This window comes from Bombina bombina, chromosome 4, assembly GCF_027579735.1.
Source record: "Bombina bombina isolate aBomBom1 chromosome 4, aBomBom1.pri, whole genome shotgun sequence".
Taxonomy (NCBI): Eukaryota; Metazoa; Chordata; class Amphibia; order Anura; family Bombinatoridae; genus Bombina; species Bombina bombina.
In genome coordinates this window covers 516,495,609-516,514,666 of record NC_069502.1, presented here as the reverse complement: position 1 = coordinate 516,514,666, position 19,058 = coordinate 516,495,609, and positions in this window count along the sequence as shown.

Genomic DNA, 19,058 nt, shown 5'->3' with positions numbered 1-19,058 from the left:
AGCAACATGGAACCTGCTGAAATGAACACACACATCCTGAATTTGACTCACACAGTTGACATACTTACCCAGGGCCTGCAGGGCCTACAACATGAGTTTCAACATTTAAAAGCAACTCTTACTACATTAACCTCTACTCACAACATCCCAGAGGCCCCTGAACCCTCAATTAGCCCCCCAGATACATTCTCTGGGGACAGATCCCAATTTAAAGATTTTAAAATTGCATGTACGCTATTGTTTATGATGAAACCAAAAACTTACCATTCTGAGCACATTAAAGTTTGTACAGTCATATCATACCTACTTGGGGATGCCAGAACCTGGGCTAACGCCTTTATTGAAAACCAAGAGCCAATCCTAAATTCTTTGCAGCAATTTTTCTCAGCAATGTCATCATTATACCAGGATATGGATAGTCAATTCACAGCAGAAACTGCTCTAAGGGCAGTCAAACAAGGGAAAAGACCCGTTGAAGATTATGTTATAGAATTTAAAAAATGGGCCCGTGACTCACAGTGGAATGACATTAGTCTGAGAAATCAGTTTAGACTTAACCTCTCTGAAAACCTCAAGGATGAACTCTCAAGGACAGAGCCACCCCCCACTCTTGAAGAACTTATTAAAACAGCTACCATCATCGATAGAAGACTCAGGGAAAGAAGAGCAGAACATTCCCATTTGGAACAGTCCTATAAGAGAAAGAGAAGACCACACCAGGATTCAACCCCTCAAGCCAATCCGCCTGTACCTATGGAAAAAAGTGTTATCCGTGGTCCTCTCACATCTGAAGAAAGGCGTAGGAGAAAGCTCCAAAACCTATGCCTATACTGTGCTGCAAGTGACCTGAGAGCCCCTCGTCTTCGTTCTGACTTCCACAAACGTTACCCTCTCAAGCCCTCGCAGCCCTGAGGTCTGCCTTACTCGGGGGGTCCTGTAATGCTCTAACTTACTGCCCCTTTAAGTATGGCCCTCCTCCTTCAGCCTATTTAAGCCAGCACTTCCTCTAACACTCTGCTTGGGTATCTTCAATTGCAGAGAGTTTCCTTCCTGTGCAACTTACCGAAGCCAATCAACTACAGACTGCTGTTGCTCCTCAGTCTGTATCAGCTGCTAACTTAAAGGAGCTGCAGCCTTTTTCACTGCTTCTGGATTCACTGTCAGTTTCTCTATAACAGCAGGACACTCCACACTGAAGCTGCATTGTTCCTCTCCTGCTGTTTGGAAAAGCCTTTAACCTTAACTACTGAATTACTGCTGGCAATCACTGCTCTTATGATCTCCTATACAGGACTGCATTCCTTCCATAAGATAAGTTGTTTCCCTTACAATCTATGCTTATGTGTGCTGCTCATTAACTCTCACAAAGTCTGTGCTTGCTATAATATGTAATACAACAAATCTTACTAGTTCTTTTTGCTAACAGCACACACACTAATCATCAACTTGTTATAACCTGTTGCTTAAATGGACTGCAATTAACAAACTTTGTCTATAACTGTTATTGATGAACTACTAATCTAAAACAGAGATTGTTTGTTTATTTTTCCATTAATCTCAAGGCAGCCCCTGTGTTCAGATAATGTTTTCATCTACCCACAACATTAGTATCAGCTGCTAGCCAGCTAACCCTTAATTAACCAACTATTGCTAGCAGTCTTGTCTGTTCTCTCAGACTCTGACTGCTACTGATAGTTAAATCAAATTGCAGTTTCCTATGGTGTGGCCTCTTGTCAATGATTCCACTCTAACAACAACTGCTAACAAACTCTGATATGACACATCTTTTCTTTCAGTAATTTGCAAGAGTCCATGAGCTAGTGACGTATGGGATATACAATCCTACCAGGAGGGGCAAAGTTTCCCAAACCTCAAAATGCCTATAAATACACCCCTCACCACACCCATAATTCAATTTTTACAAACTTTGCCTTCTATGGAAGTGGTGAAGTAAATTTGTGCTTGATTTTCTTCTGTGATATGCGCTTCTCAGCATTTTGAAGCTCGATTCCTCTCAGAGTACAGTGTTTCTCAGAGGTATGTGAAGAGAGTATCACCTATTGAGTCTATGGTTTTCCTCACGGGAAATCTTTTCAAAGGTTCTCTGTTATCAGTCGTAGAGATTTATCTCCTACCTCCCTTTTCAGATCAACGATATACTCTCATATTCCATTACCTCTACTGATACTGTTTCAGTACTGGTATGGCTATCTGCTACATGTGGATGGGTGTCTTTCGGTAAGTATGTTTTCATTACTTAAGACACTCTTAGCTATGGTTTGGCACTTTATGTATTAATATAAAGTTTTAAATATATGTATTGTACTTATATTTGCCATGAGTCAGGTTTATGTATATTTCCTTTTGCAGACTATCAGTTTCAAAATTGGGAAACATATTTAGGAAGTTATTTTTTCTTACCTGGGGTATAGTCTTTTCTTCAAATTGACTGCTTTTTCAATAATTTTCGTGGGCAAAATTAGGCTCGCGAGGTCGCAAAATGCTGATATTTATTGCGTCATTCTTGGCGCGAGAATTTTTTGGCGCGAAGGTACGTTAGGTGACGCAATTTCCCGTGTCTTAGTTGATGCCAGGTTTCCTTGCACAAGGTTGCATCTGCCATGATGCGAGCTGTGTTATTTCCGGATTGTATTAGCGCAATTTCTTTCATGTAATTGGCAAGAGTCCATGAGCTAGTGATGTATGGGATATACAATCCTACCAGGAGGGGCAACGTTTCCCAAATCTCAAAATGCCTATAAATACACCCCTCACCACACTCACAATTCAGTTTTACAAACTTTGCCTCCTATGGAGGTGGTGAAGTAAGTTTGTGCTAGATTTCTATGTTGATATGCACTTCTCAGCATGTTGAAGCCCGGTTCCTCTCAGAGTACAGTGAATGTCAGAGGGATGTGAAGGGAGTATCACCTATTGAATACAATGGTCTTCCTAACGGGGATCTATTTCATAGGTTCTCTGTTATCGGTCGTAGAGATTCATCTACTACCTCCCTTTTCAGATCGACGATATACTCTTATATACCATTAACTCTACTGATTCTCGTTTCAGTACTGGTTTGGCTATCTGCTATATGTGGATGGGTGTCTTTTGGTATGTTTCATTTACTTAAGACACTCTCAGCTATGGTTTGGCACTTTATATATAAAGTTCTAAGTATATGTTTGTACTTATATTTTCCATGATTCAGGTTTATCAGTATATTTCCTTTTTGCAGACTGTCAGTTTCATATCTGGGAATTTTTTTTTTTTTTTTACATTTTTTAAAAAATGTTTTCTTACCTGAGGTTTTCAAATTGACTCTTTCTAAATTGCGGGCTGTATTAGGCTTGCGAGAGAGCAAAATGCTATAATTTACGTTTGTTGACACAAATTAGTCAATTCCAGCATCTTAGTTGGCGCCGAGTCTTTTCACTAGGATGCGTCATCTATGACGCTCGAGTTTCGTTCCAGACGTTTTTGGCGCCAAAAATGTTTTTCAGTTTGTGGTGCGTCATACCTGGCGCCAAATATTTTTTCATTATTTAAGACCTCATTTCTTTTGCCTCTGGTCTTTTTTTTTATGTCAGAGGCTTATTCTGTTTGCATTTTTTCCGATTCCTGAAACTGTCATGTATGGAAATTGATAATTTTGCTTTTTATGTTGTTTTTTCTTTTACATACTGCAAGATGTCTCGATCTTATCCTGTCTCAGAATCTACTACTGGAATCCTGCTGCCTGATATCGGTTCTACCAAGGCTAAGTGCATTTGTTGTAAACTTGTGGTAACTGTTCCTCCAGCTTTGGTTTGTAATAGTTGTCATGATAAACTTTTACATGCAGAGAACGTTTCCATCAGTAGTAGTTCATTACATGTTGCTGGTCCATCAACATCTAATGCTCAGGATATTCCTGTAAATTTAAGAGAATTTATTTCTGATTCCATTCAGAAGGCTTTGTCTGACATTCTGCCTTCTAATAAACGTAAAAGGTCTTTTAAAACTTCTCATAGAGTTGATCAATTTTTTAATGACCAACAACCTACTGATTTATCTATCTCTGATGAGGATCTGTCTGATTCAGAGGATCCTGCCTCAGATATTGACACTGACAAATCCTCTTATTTATTTAAAATAGAGTATATTCGTTCTTTATTAAAAGAAGTGTTGATTGCATTTGATATGGAGGAGACTAGTCCTCTTGATACTAAAATTTGTAAATGCTTAAATTTGGTTTATAAACCTCATGTAGTTATTTCAGAGGTTTTTCGAGTTCCTGATGCTATTTCAGATATTATTTCTAAGGAATGGAATAGACTGGGTACTTCTTTTACTCCTTCTTCAAGGTTTAAACAATTGTATCCTTTGCCTACTGATAGATTGGAGTTTTGGGAAAAGATCCCCAAAGTTGATGGGGCCATCTCTACTCTTGCTAAACGTACAACTATTCCTACGGAAGATAGTACTTCTTTTAAGGATCCTTTAGATAGGAAGCTTGAATATTATCTAAGGAAAGCTTATATATGTTCAGGTCATCTTCTTAGGCCTGCTATTTCTTTCGCTGATGTTGCAGCTGCTTCAACTTTTTGGTTGGAAACTTTAGCGCAACAAGTATCAGATCATAATGTGTATAGAATTGTTAAATTAATTCAACATGCTAATAATTTCATTTGTGATGCCATTTTTTATATCATCAGAATTGATGTTAGATATATGTCTTTAGCTATATTAGCTAGAAGAGCTTTATGGCTTAAATCTTGGAATGCTGATATGACTTCTAAATCGACATTGCTATCGCTTTCTTACCAAGGTAATAAATTATTTGGTTCTCAGTTGGATTCTATAATTTCAACTGTCAATGGGGGGAGGGAGCTTTTTTGCCTCAGGATAAAAAATCTAAGGGTAAATTTAAAGCTTCTAACTGTTTTCGTTCTTTTCGACAGAATAAGGAACAGAAACCTAGTCCTTCCCCTAAGGAATCTGTCTCCAATTGGAAGCTTTCCTCAATCTGGAATTAATCCAAGCCTTTTAAGAGAGCTAAACCAGCCCCCAAGTCCGCATGAAGGTGCGGCCCTCATTCCAGCTCAGCTGGTTGGGGGCAGATTAAAATTTTTCAAGGATGTTTGGATAAATTCAGTCTAAAATCATTGGTTTCAGAACATTGTCTCTCAGGGGTACAGAATAGGTTTCAGAGTAAGACCGCCTGTGAGAAGTCTCTTTCTCTCATGCATTCCAGTGAACCCAGAGAAAGCGCAGGCTTTCCTGAAGTGTGTTTCAGAACTAGAGTTATCTGGGGTAATCGTGCCAGTTCCTTTTCAGGAACAGGGTCTGGGGTTTTATTCAAATCTGTTCATCGTCCCAAAGAAAGAAAATTCATTCAGACCAGTTCTGGATCTAAAAGTCTTAAATTGTTATGTAAGAGTACCAACATTCAAAATGGTGACTATAAGGACTATTCTGCCTTTTGTTCAGCAAGGGCATTATATGTCCACAATAGACTTACAGGATGCATATCTTCATATTCCGATTCATCCAGATCACTATCAGTTCCTGAGATTCTCTTTTCTAGACAAGCATTACCAATTTATTGCTCTTCCTTTTGGCCTAGGATCTTTTCAAAGGTTCTCGGTGCCCTACTCTCTGTAATCAGAGAGTGGGGTATTGCGGTGTTTCCTTATTTGGACGATATCTTGGTACTTGCTCAGTCTTTACGTTCTGCAGAATCTCACACGAATCAACTAGTGTTGTTTCTTCAAAGACATGGTTGGAGGATCAATTTACCAAAAAGTTATTTGATTTCTCAGGCAAGGGTCACCTTTTTAGGTTTCCAAATAGATTCAGTATCCATGACTTTGTCTCTAACAGACAAGAGATGTCTGAAATTGGTTGCAGCCTGTTGGAACCTTCAGTCTCAATCATTCCCATCAGTAACTATGTGCACAGAGGTTTTATGTCTCATGACTGCAGCATCGGACACAATCCCTTTGCTCGATTTCACATGAGACCTCTTCAGCTTTGTAAGCTGAACCAATGGTGCACGGATTATACAAGGATATCCCAATTAATATCCTTAGATCCCAATGTTTGACTATCTCTGACTTGGTGGTTAGATCACCATCATATAGGTTAAGGGGCCTCTATTGTCATCCAACCTGGACTGTGATCACAACAGATGTGAGTCTTTCAGGTTGGGGAGCTGTCTGGGGATCTCTGACAGCACAGGGGGCTTGGAAATCTCAAGAGGCGAGTTTACCAATCAATATTTTGGAACTCCATGTGATTCTCAGAGCTCTTCAGTTTTGGCCTCTATTGAAGAGAGAGACGTTTATTTGTTTTTAGACAGACAATGTCACAATTGTGGCGTATGTCAATCATCAGGGTGGGACTCACAGTCCTCAAGCTATGAAAGAAGTATCCCGGATACTTGTGTGGGCAGAATCCAGCTCCTGTCTAATTTCTGCGGTCCATATCCCAGGTATAGACAATTGGGAAGCGGATTTTCTCAGTCGTCATGCTTTACATCCGGGAGAGTGGTCTCTTCACCCAGATGTGTTTTTTCAAATTGTTCAGATGTGGGGGCTTCCAGAAATAGATCTGATGGAATCTCATCTAAACAAGAAACTTCCCAGGTACCTGTCCAGGTCCAGGGATCCTCAGGCGGAAGCAGTGGATGCATTGACACTTCCTTGGAGTTATCAACCTGCCTATATTTTTCCGCCTCTAGTTCTTCTTCCAAGAGTGATTTCCAAGATCATCATGGAGCAATCATTTGTACTGCTGGTAGCTCCAGCATGGGCTCACAGGTTTTCGTATGTGGATCTTGTTCGGATGTCCAGTTGCCAACCCTGGCCACTTCCACTAAGGCCAGACCTTCTATCTCAAGGTCCGTTTTTCCATCAGGATCTCCAATCATTAAATTTGAAGGTATGAAAATTGAATGCTTAGTCATAGAGGTTTCTCTGACTCAGTGATTAATACTATGTTGCAGGCTCGTAAATCTGTTTCTAGAAAGATTTATTATCGAGTTTGGAAGACTTACATTTCATGGTGTTCTCATAAATTCTCTTGGCTTTCTTTTAGAATTCCTAGAATTTTACATTTTCTTCAGGATGGTTTGGATAAGAGTTTGTCTGCTAGTTCCTTGAAAGGACAAATATCTGCTCTTTCTCTTTTATTCCACAGAAAAATTGCTAAACTCCCTGATATTCATTGTTTTGTACAGGCTTTGGTTCGTATCAATCCTGTCATTAAATAAATCTCTCCTCCTTGGAGTCTTAATTTGGTTTTGAAGGCTTTGCAGGCTCCTCCGTTTGAGCCTATGCATTCTTTGGACATTAAATTGCTTTCTTGGAAAGTGTTGTTTCTGTTGGCCATCTCTTCTGCTAGAAGATTTTCTGAATTATCTGCTCTTTCTTGTGAGTCTCCTTTTCTGATTTTTCATCAGGACAAGGCAGTTTTGTGGACTTCATTTAAATTCTTACCTAAAGTTGTGAATTCCAACAACATTAGTAGGGAAATTGTTGTCCCTTCTTTTTGTCCACATCCTAAGAATTCTTTGGAAAGATCTTTACATTCTTTGGATGTGGGAAGAGCTTTGACATATTATGTTGAAGCTACTAAAGATTTCAGGAAGACTTCTAGTCTATTTGTTATCTTTTCTGGTTCTAGGAAAGGTCAGAAGGATTCTGCCATTTCTTTGGCATCTTCGTTAAAGCTTTTGATTCATCATGCTTATTTGGAGTCGGGTAAATCCCCGCCTCAGAGGATTACAGCTCATTCTACTAGGTCAGTTTCCACTTCCTGGACTTTTAAGAATGAAGCTTCAGTTGATCAGTTTTGCAAAGCAGCAACTTGGTCTTCTTTGCATACATTTACTAAGTTCTACCATTTTAATGTTTTTTCTTCTTCAGAAGCAGTTTTTGGAAGAAAAGTTCTTCGGGCAGTTGTTTCAGTTTGATTCTTCTGCTTATAATTTCAGTTTTTTTCTTTTCCTTTATAAGATTAAAACTTATGATTTGGGTTGTGGATTAATTTTTTCAGCGGAATTGGCTGTCTTTATTTTTTATCTCTCCCTCTCTAGTGACTCTTGCGTGGAGTTCCACATCTTGGGTATTGCTATCCCATACGTCACTAGTTCATGGACTCTTGCCAATTACATGAAAGAAAACATAATTTATGTAAGAATTTACCTGATAAATTCATTTCTTTGATATTGGCAAGAGTCCATGAGGCCCACCCTTTTTATGGTGGTTATGATTTTTTTTGTATAAAGCACAATTATTCCAATTCCTTTGTTTATGCTTTTGCTCCTTTCTTTATCACGCTCCTTTCTTTATCACGGCTATTCATTAAACTGAATTGTGGGTGTGGTGAGGGGTGTATTTATAGGCATTTTTAGGTTTGGGAAACTTTGCCCCTCCTGGTAGGATTGTATATCCCATACGTCACTAGCTCATGGACTCTTGCCAATATGAAAGAAATTAATTTATCTGGTAAATTCTTACATAAATTATGTTTTTGCGTTGTGCGTCATACTGGCGCCAAATAATTTATTTATTTAAACCCCACTTCCTATATGCCTCTTGCTCTTTTTTATGCTCAGAGGGCTTTGCTGTTTGTATTTTCTTCCCATTCCTGAAACTGCCATATAAGGAAATTGGTAATTTTGCTTTATATGTTTTTTTTTTTCTCTTACATTTGCAAGATGTCTCAATCTGATCCTGTCTCAGAAACCACTGTTGGAATCATGCTGCCTGATAACAGTTCTACCAAAGCTAAGTGTAGCTGTAAATTTGTGGAGATTATATCTCCAGTTATAGTATGTATCAGTTGTCATGACAAGCTTTTGCATGCAGAGAATGTATCCATCAGTACTAGTACAATGCCTGTTATTACTTCAACATCTGATGTACCTGATATCCCTGTGAATATTAAAGATTTTATTGCTGATGCAATTCAGAAGGCTTTGTCTGCTATTCCGCCTTCTAATAAACATAAAAGGTCTTTTAAAACTTCTCATAAGATTGATGAAATTTCAATTGACCGGCAACATACTGAATTATCCTCCTCTGATGAGGATCTATCTGTTTTAGAAGATCCTACCTAAAGATATTGACACTGACAAATCTACTTATCTCTTTAAGATGGAGTATATTCGTAAATTATTAAAAGAAGTGTTGGTTACTTTGGATATTGAGGAATCTAGTCCTCTTGATACTAAAATTAGTAAACGTTTAAATTCTGTTTGTAAACCACCTGTGGTTACTCCGGAGGTTTTTCCAGTTCCTGATGCTATTTCTGATATAATTTCTTAAGGAATGGAATAGGCCTGGTACTTCTTTTAGGTTTAAGAAGTTGTATCCTTTGCTAGCAGCTAGATTGGAGTTTTGGGAAAAAATCCCAGAGTTGATGGGGCTGTTTCTACTCTTGCTAAACGTACTATTATTCCTATGGAAGATAGTACTTCTTTTAAGGATCCTTTAGATAGGAAACTTGAATATTTTCTAAGGAAAGCTTATTTATTTTCTGGCTATATTCTTAGGCCTGCTATATCCATGGCTGATGTTGCAGCTGCATCAACTTTTTGGTTGGAAAGGTTAGCACAACAGGAAACAGATTCTGATTTGTCTAGCATTGTTTGCTTGCTTCAACATGCTAATCATTTTATTTGTGATGCTATTTTTAATATAATCAAAATTGATGTTAAATCTATGTCTTTAGCTATTTTAGCTAGAAGAGCTTTGTGGAATGCTGACATGGTAACAATTTATTTGGTTCTCAGTTGGATTTAATTATTTCAACTGTCACTGGGGGGACGGGAGTTTTTTTTGCCTCAGGATAAAAGACCTAAAGGTAAATCTAAAGCTTCTAATAGTTTTCGTTCTTTTCAACAGAATAAGGAACAGAAAGCCAATCCTTCCCTTGTTCCTTTTGGTTATCTCTTCTGCTAGAAGAGTTTCCGAATTATCTGCTCTTTCTTGTGAGTCTCGTTTTCTAATTTTCCATCAGGAAAAGGCAGTTTTGCGGACTTCATTTGAATTTCTTCCTAAGGTTGTGAATTCTAAAAACATTAATAGGGAAATTGTTGTTCTCTCTTTGTGTCCTAATACTAAGAATTCTTTGGAGAGATCCTTACATTCTTTGGATTTTGTTAGAGCTTTGAAATATTATGTTGAAGCTACTAAAGATTTCAGGTAGACTTCCAGTCTATTTGTTGTATTTTATGGTTCTAGGAAAGGTCAGAAAGCTGGTTAAAGCTTTTGATTCATCAGGCTTATTTGAAGTCGGGTCAGGCCCCGCCTCAGAGAATCACAGCTCATTCTACTAGATCAGTCTCCACTTCGTGGGCCTTTAAGAATGAAGCATCAGTTGATCAGATTTGCAAAGCAGCAACTTGGTCTTCTTTGCATACATTTACAAAATTCTACCGTTTTGATGTGTTTGTCTCTTCAGAAGCAGTTTTTGGTAGAAATGTTCTTCAGGCAGCTGTTTCAGTTTGTTTCCTCTGCTTATGTTTTAAGTTTTTTCTTTTCAATTATGAGAAAAACGTATTTAATTTTTTCAGCGTAAAATGGCTGTTTTTATTTTTATCCCTCCCTCTCTAGTGACTCTTCTGTGGAGTATCACACCTTGGGTATTAATATCCCATACATAACTAGCTCAATTACATGAAAGAAAACATAATTTATGTAAGAACTTACCTGATAAATTAATTTCTTTCATATTGGCAAGAGTCCATGAGACCCACCCTGTTTATGGTGGCTATGATTTTTTGTATAAAGCACAATTATATTTCCAGTTCCTTTTTTGATGCTTTCTACTTTTTTTTCTATCACCCCACTACTCGGCTATTCTTTAAACTGAATTGTGGGTGTGGTGGGGGGTGTATTTATAGGCATTTTGAGGTTTGGGAAACTTTTCCCCTCCTGGTAGGATTGTATATCCCATACGTCACTAGCTCATGGAGTCTTGCCAATATGAAAGAAATTAATTTATCAGGTAAATTCTTACATAAATTATGTTTTTATTTTCAAGCGATGGCAGCATTTTTAAATATATATGTATATGACTATATACATATATATTTGTGTTCATATGTGTGTATTCACATATTAACACATAAATATATATGTATATAAGCATATACATATATATATTTACATTGCGGTCTAAGAGAATACACAGTTCCCATAGACCTCAATGTAAATGCTCTTTTCAGTGTGTTTTTTTTTTCTAACACCTCACTCCAACCAACTTTAAACCCCCAAAACTGCCTAGTGCAGTTGTTGTTTTTTATTTTAAAAAAGTATCCTTTTTTTTTTAATAAAAACTATAATGCCTTCTATTTTGAGGGCATTTCGGGCACTTTTAGAAAATTAAACAGATATCTGATCAAATTTGCCTGTTTGCTTGAGCGTGATAATTTAGCACTCCACTTGTAATCTAGCCCTAAGTACTTTTTATTTGGAAGTTGGATGGTTAAACAATTATGAAATGTCCTTTATAATGTAAACCACAAACACTAATTTGCCATGTTTGAAAAGCCAGTTACCAGAGGGAGAAGAGAGACAACCTTTTGTTGTATATGAGCAATCATACAAAGGTATCTCTTTCTCCAAGGCTGAATCATGTTTCATTCTTCCCTCTGCAGTAAATGTCAAACTGGAATTAGGGTGTTAAATTAAAAGAACAAATAAGCTGTACTTGTTATCTGTTGAGATATAAAACATTGATCTTTAATGGGTCAACAAATGGAGATAAACTATTACTTATTAAATTTCTTGTATATGCTACTTTTAATTTTAATTTCAGAAAAAAGTGCAATTAAGGATTCAATTATTAAAAGGAAAACTTAAAATATAGTGTTCTATTGTGGAATTAACTGAGCTAGTGTCAGTAAAGGCAGAAATTTAAGAGATCTGACATTAGGCATGTGCCAACTGCATTGTCGTCATTGATGAGAGATATGTTTTAATGGATTCTGTTGTGAAACAAAAAAAAATATATTCTGAAAGTAACCTTGAGTGACCTAAAATAATATATCTACAAAGGAATCCATTTTATGAATATACTTTATTACCAAATACATTTATAATTATTGCAAGCTCTTAAGGTAGGTTTTGAATGGGGTGGTTAAAGGGATATTCCAGCCAAAATTGGAAACCACATGGGTGATTTTCGGTATTGAACAGAAGCAATTTTGTAATATACATGCATTAGCTGTTTCAAAAGTGTATTTAAGTATGCACCGTGCACCAGCATTTTAAACACAAGACTTGTTCGGAGAGCCTAAGGTGGTTGTACCATCTGGTAATGACTCAATTTGTTAATTGCTGACATAATACAAGCCCCACTGATGATCTGAGCAGCTGCATTATTTAAAACGTGGGTGCAGTAAAAATACCTAGCTATTCTTCACATGCATGTGCAGAGAATAATGTTAACACTAAAACAGTGATTACTCTTAATAGAAGATGTTTTTGCCAATACATGTATATTGCAAATATGTTTCTTTTCAAAGATGCAATACATCTATGGGCATTTATATTTTGACAGGAATGTCCTTTTAATTCCCCAGGTTCAACATTTTTACCATCTGTTCTAATGACTCACACTAAAGTTATTTTCTAATGATCTCTTTTGATAGTGGATTTACACACTCTTGTATCCTTTTACTTTTTAACACCATCGTTAACTCAATTTTTGCAGTGTGTTTGAACATGTCAAAATATGAATGTAGTGTGCATTATTATCCTGGTCAAATTATATTATAAATGCATTGGGTGCTTGCAGACTCACCATTTTAGTCAAATGCAGTCATAGGCAGTTTTTTTTCTTTAGCTTTGGTGAGTGGTACAGCCACAGCCAAACCCACACTGTTCACATAATTTTGATGGAAACAATACGATTACACTACATTGATATTCTGCAATGTAGCAAATATATTGCTTAAAAAATAGTCTTATTGTCCCTTTGAGGTTTGATAATGTAAAATATATGAATAGTTTCTATAGCAAACATTTTTGAGAAATTCCTAATACTTTAAAGGGACAGTCCATTATTAATTTTTTTCTTTCATGTAATTAGCAAGAGTCCATGAGCTTGTGACGTATGGGATATACATTCCTACCAGGAGGGGCAAAGTTTCCCAAACCTCAAAATGCCTATAAATACACCCCTCACCACACCCACAAATCAGTTTTACAAACTTTGCCTCCTGTGGAGGTGGTGAAGTAAGTTTGTGCTAGATTCTACGTTGATATGCGCTCCGCAGCAGATTGCAGCCCGGTTTTCCTCTCAGCGTGCAGTGAATGTCAGAGGGATGTGAAGAGAGTATTGCCTATTTGAATTCAATGATCTCCTTCTACGGGGTCTATTTCATAGGTTCTCTGTTATCGGTCGTAGAGATTCAACTCTTACCTCCCTTTTCAGATCGACGATATACTCTTATATACCATTACCTCTACTGATTCTCGTTTCAGTACTGGTTTGGCTTTCTACTACATGTAGATGAGTGTCCTGGGGTAAGTAAGTCTTATTTTTGTTCTCTAAGCTATGGTTGGGCACTTTTATATAAAGTTCTAAATATTTGTGTTTAAACATTTATTTGCCTTGATTCAGGATATTCAATATTCCTTATTTCAGACAGTCAGTTTCATTATTTGGGATAATGCATTTGAATAATCAATTTTTTTCTTACCTTAAAATTTGACGTTTTTCCCTGTGGGCTGAAAATGCTTCATTTTATTGCGTCATTCTTGGCGCGGACTTTTTTGGCGCAAAAAATTATTGGTTATTTCCGGCGTCGTTCTTGTCACCGGAAGTTGCGTCATTTTTGACGTTTTTGCGCCAAAAGTGTCGGCGTTACCGGATGTGGCGTCATTTTTGGCGCTAAAAGCATTTAGGCGCCAAATAATGTGGGCGTCTTTTTTTGGCGCTAAAAAATATGGGCGTCATTATTGTCTCCACATTATTTAAGTCTCATTGTTTATTTGCTTCTGGTTGCTAGAAGCTTGTTCACTGGAATTTTTTCCCATTCCTGAAACTGTCATTTAAGGAATTTGATCAATTTTGCTTTATATGTTGTTTTTTCTATTACATATTGCAAGATGTCTCAGATTGACCCTGAATCAGAAGATACTTCTGGAAAATCGCTGCCTGATGTTGGATCTACCAAAGTTAAGTGTATTTGCTGTAAACTTGTGGTATCTGTTCCTCCAGCTGTTGTTTGTAATGAATGTCATGACAAACTTGTTAATGCAGATAATATTTCCTTTAGTAATGTTACATTACCTGTTGCTGTTCCATCAACATCTAATACTCAGAGTGTTCCTGTTAACATAAGAGATTTTGTTTCTAAATCCATTAAGAAGGCTATGTCTTTTATTCCTCCTTCTAGTAAACGTAAAAGGTCTTTTTAAACTTCTCATTTTTCAGATGAATTTTTAAATGAACATCATCATTCTGATTCTGATAATGTTTCCTCTGGTTCAGAGGATTCAGTTTCAGAGGTTGATGCTGATAAATCTTCATATTTATTCAAAATGGAATTTATTCGCTCTTTACTTAAAGAAGTCTTAATTGCATTAGAGATAGAGGAATCTGGTCCTCTTGATACTAAATCTAAACGTTTAAATAAGGTTTTTAAATCTCCTGTAGTTATTCCAGAAGTTTTTCCTGTCCCTGATGCTATTTCTGAAGTAATTTCCAGGGAATGGAATAATTTGGGTAATTCATTCACTCCTTCTAAACGTTTTAAGCAATTATATCCATCTGACAGATTAGAGTTTTGGGACAAAATCCCTAAGGTTGATGGGGCTATCTCTACTCTTGCTAAACGTACTACTATTCCTACGGCAGATAGTACTTCCTTTAAGGATCCTTTAGATAGGAAAATTGAATCTTTTCTAAGAAAAGCTTACTTATGTTCAGGTAATCTTCTTAGACTTGCTATATCTTTAGCGGATGTTGCTGCAGCTTCAACTTTTTGGTTGGAAGCTTTAGCGCAACAAGTATCAGATCATAATTCTCATAGCATTGTTAATCTTCTTCAACATGCTAATAATTTTATTTGTGATGCCATCTTTGATATCATTAGGGTTGATGTCAGATATATGTCTCTAGCTATTTTAGCTAGAAGAGCTTTATGGCTTAAAACTTGGAATGCTGATATGTCTTCTAAGTCAACTTTGCTTTCCCTTTCTTTCCAGGGTAATAAATTATTTGGTTCACAGTTGGATTCTATTATTTCAACTGTTACTGGAGGGAAAGGAACTTTTTTACCACAGGATAAAAAATCTAAAGGTAAATTTAGGTCTACTAATCGTTTTCGTTCCTTTCGTCACAATAAGGAACAAAAGCCTGATCCTTCCCCTACAGGAGCAGTATCAGTTTGGAAACCATCTCCAGTCTGGAATAAATCCAAGCCTTTTAGAAAGCCAAAGCCAGCTCCCAAGTCAACATGAAGGTGCAGCCCTCATTCCAGCTCAGCTGGTAGGGGGCAGATTACGATTTTTCAAAGAAATTTGGATCAATTCGATTCACAATCTTTGTATTCAGAACATTGTTTCACAAGGGTACAGAATAGGCTTCAAGATAAGGCCTCCTGCAAGAAGATTTTTTATTTCCCGTGTCCCAGTAAATCCAGTGAAGGCTCAAGCATTTCTGAAATGTGTTTCAGATCTAGAGTTGGCTGGAGTAATTATGCCAGTTCCAGTTCTGGAACAGGGGCTGGGGTTTTACTCAAATCTTTTCATTGTACCAAAGAAGGAGAATTCCTTCAGACCAGTTCTGGATTTAAAAATATTGAATCATTATGTAAGGATACCAACATTCAAGATGGTAACTATAAGGACTATTCTGCCTTTTGTTCAGCAAGGGCATTATATGTCCACAATAGATTTACAGGATGCATATCTGCATATTCCGATTCATCCAGATCACTATCAGTTTCTGAGATTCTCTTTCCTAGACAAGCATTACCAGTTTGTGGCTCTGCCGTTTGGCCTAGCAACAGCTCCAAGGATTTTTACAAAGGTTCTCGGTGCCCTTCTCTCTGTAATCAGAGAACAGGGTATTGTGGTATTTCCTTATTTGGACGATATCTTGGTACTTGCTCAGTCTTCACATTTAGCAGAATCTCATACGAATCGACTTGTATTGTTTCTTCGAGAACATGGTTGGAGGATCAATTTACCAAAAAGTTAATTGATTCCTCAGACAAGGGTAACCTTTTTAGGTTTCCAGATAGATTCAGTGTCCATGACTCTGTCTCTGACAGACAAGAGATGTCTAAAATTGGTTTCAGCTTGTCGAAACCTTCAATCTCAATCATTCCCTTCGGTAGCCTTATGCATGATCCCCTTTGCTCGTTTTCACATGCGACCTCTTCAGCTCTGTATGCTGAACCAGTGGTGCAGGGATTATACAAAGATATCTCAATTAATATCTTTAAAACCGATTGTACGACAATCTCTGACGTGGTGGACAGACCACCGTCGTTTAATTCAGGGGGCTTCTTTTGTTCTTCCAACCTGGACTGTGATTTCAACAGATGCAAGCCTGACAGGTTGGGGAGCCGTTTGGGGGTCTCTGACAGCACAAGGGGTTTGGGAATCTCAGGAGGTGAGATTACCAATCAACATTTTGGAACTCTGTGCAATTTTCAGAGCTCTTCAGTCATGGCCTCTTCTAAAGAGAGAGTCATTCATTTGTTTTCAGACGGACAATGTCACAACCGTGGCATATGTCAATCATCAAGGAGGGACTCACAGTCCTCTGGCTATGAAAGAAGTATCTCGAATACTGGTATGGGCGGAATCCAGCTCCTGTCTAATTTCTGCGGTTCATATCCCAGGTATAGACAATTGGGAAGCGGATTATCTCAGTCGCCAAACGTTACATCCGGGCGAATGGTCTCTTCACCCAGAGGTATTTCTTCAGATTGTTCAAATGTGGGGACTTCCAGAAATAGATCTGATGGCTTCTCATCTAAACAAGAAGCTTCCCAGGTATCTGTTCAGATCCAGGGATCCTCAAGCGGAGGCAGTGGATGCATTGTCACTTCCTTGGAAGTATCATCCTGCCTATATCTTTCCGCCTCTAGTTCTTCTTCCAAGAGTGATTTCCAAGATTCTAAAGGAGTGCTCGTTTGTTCTGCTGGTGGCTCCAGCATGGCCTCACAGGTTTTGGTATGCGGATCTTGTCCGGATGGCCACTTGCCAACCGTGGACTCTTCCGTTAAGACCAGACCTTCTATCACAAGGTCCTTTTTTCCATCAGAATCTCAAATCCTTAAATTTGAAGGTATGGAGATTGAACGCTTGATTCTCAGTCATAGAGGTTTCTCTGACTCTGTGATTAATACTATGTTACAGGCTCGTAAATCTGTATCTAGGAAGATATATTCTTGGTGTTTTTCTCATCATTTTCCTTGGCATTCTTTTAGAATTCCTAGAATTTTACAGTTTCTTCAGGATGGTTTGGATAAAGGTTTGTCTGCAAGTTCCTTGAAAGGACAAATCTCTGCTCTTTCCGTTCTTTTTCACAGAAAGATTGCTAGTCTTCCTGATATTCATTGTTTTGTACAAGCTTTGGTTCATATAAAACCTGTTATTAAGTCAATTTCTCCTCCTTGGAGTTTGAATTTGGTTCTGGGGGCTCTTCAAGCTCCTCCGTTTGAACCTATGCATTCGCTGGACATTAAATTACTTTCTTGGAAAGTTTTGTTTCTTTTGGCCATCTCTTCTGCTAGAAGAGTTTCTGAATTACCTGCTCTTTCTTGTGAGTCTCCTTTTCTGATTTTTCATCAGGATAAGGCGGTGTTGCGAACTTCTTTTACATTTTTACCTAAGGTTGTGAATTCTAACAACATTAGTAGAGAAATTGTGGTTCCTTCATTGTGTCCTAATCCTAAGAATTCTAAGGAAAAGTCGTTGCATTCTTTGGATGTAGTTAGAGCTTTGAAATATTATGTTGAAGCTACTAAGGATTTCCGAAAGACTTCTAGTCTATTTGTTATCTTTTCCGGTTCTAGGAAAGGTCAGAAGGCTTCTGCCATTTCTTTGGCATCTTGGTTAAAATCTTTGATTCATCATGCTTATGTCGAGTTGGGTAAAACTCTGCCTCAAAGGATTACAGCTCATTCTACTAGGTCAGTTTCTACTTCCTGGGCGTTTAGGAATGAAGCTTCGGTTGATCAGATTTGCAAAGCAGCCACTTGGTCTTCTTTGCATACTTTTACTAAATTCTACCATTTTGATGTGTTTTCTTCTGAAGCAGTTTTTGGTAGAAAAGTACTTCAGGCAGCTGTTTCAGTTTGATTCTTCTGCTTATAATTTCAGTTTTTTTCATTATAAGATTTAAACTTTGTTTTGGGTGTGGATTTTTTTTTCAACGGAATTGGCTGTCTTTATTTTATCCCTCCCTCTCTAGTGACTCTTGCGTGGAAGATCCACATCTTGGGTAGTCATTATCCCATACGTCACTAGCTCATGGACTCTTGCTAATTACATAGCAAGAGTCCATGAGGCCCACCCTTTTTTGTGGTGGTTATGATTTTTTTGTATAAAGCACAATTATTCCAATTCCTTATTTTTTATGCTTTCGCACTTTTTTCTTATCACCCCACTTCTTGTCTATACGTTAAACTGATTTGTGGGTGTGGTGAGGGGTGTATTTATAGGCATTTTGAGGTTTGGGAAACTTTGCCCCTCCTGGTAGGAATGTATATCCCATACGTCACTAGCTCATGGACTCTTGCTAATATGAAAGAAATGAATTTATCAGGTAAGTTCTTACATAAATTATGCTTTTTGGAGTAGACTGTCCCTTTAATGTTGACTTTGTTAGATTGTCCTTTTGGTTAAAATCTCAGCAACATGACTCAGTCTACAAAATTATAGCAAAGACTAAACAGGCCAGCATCCTGAGAATTGAGTGCTCCATTCCTAAATTTCAGGTCATGCAAGGATTATGATAATTCTCTAAATTGAGACCTTACTCAATTTTCTAAAAAAAAAAGGTTGACCCTGGAAGTCCTGGCAAGTGGCAAGCTGCTT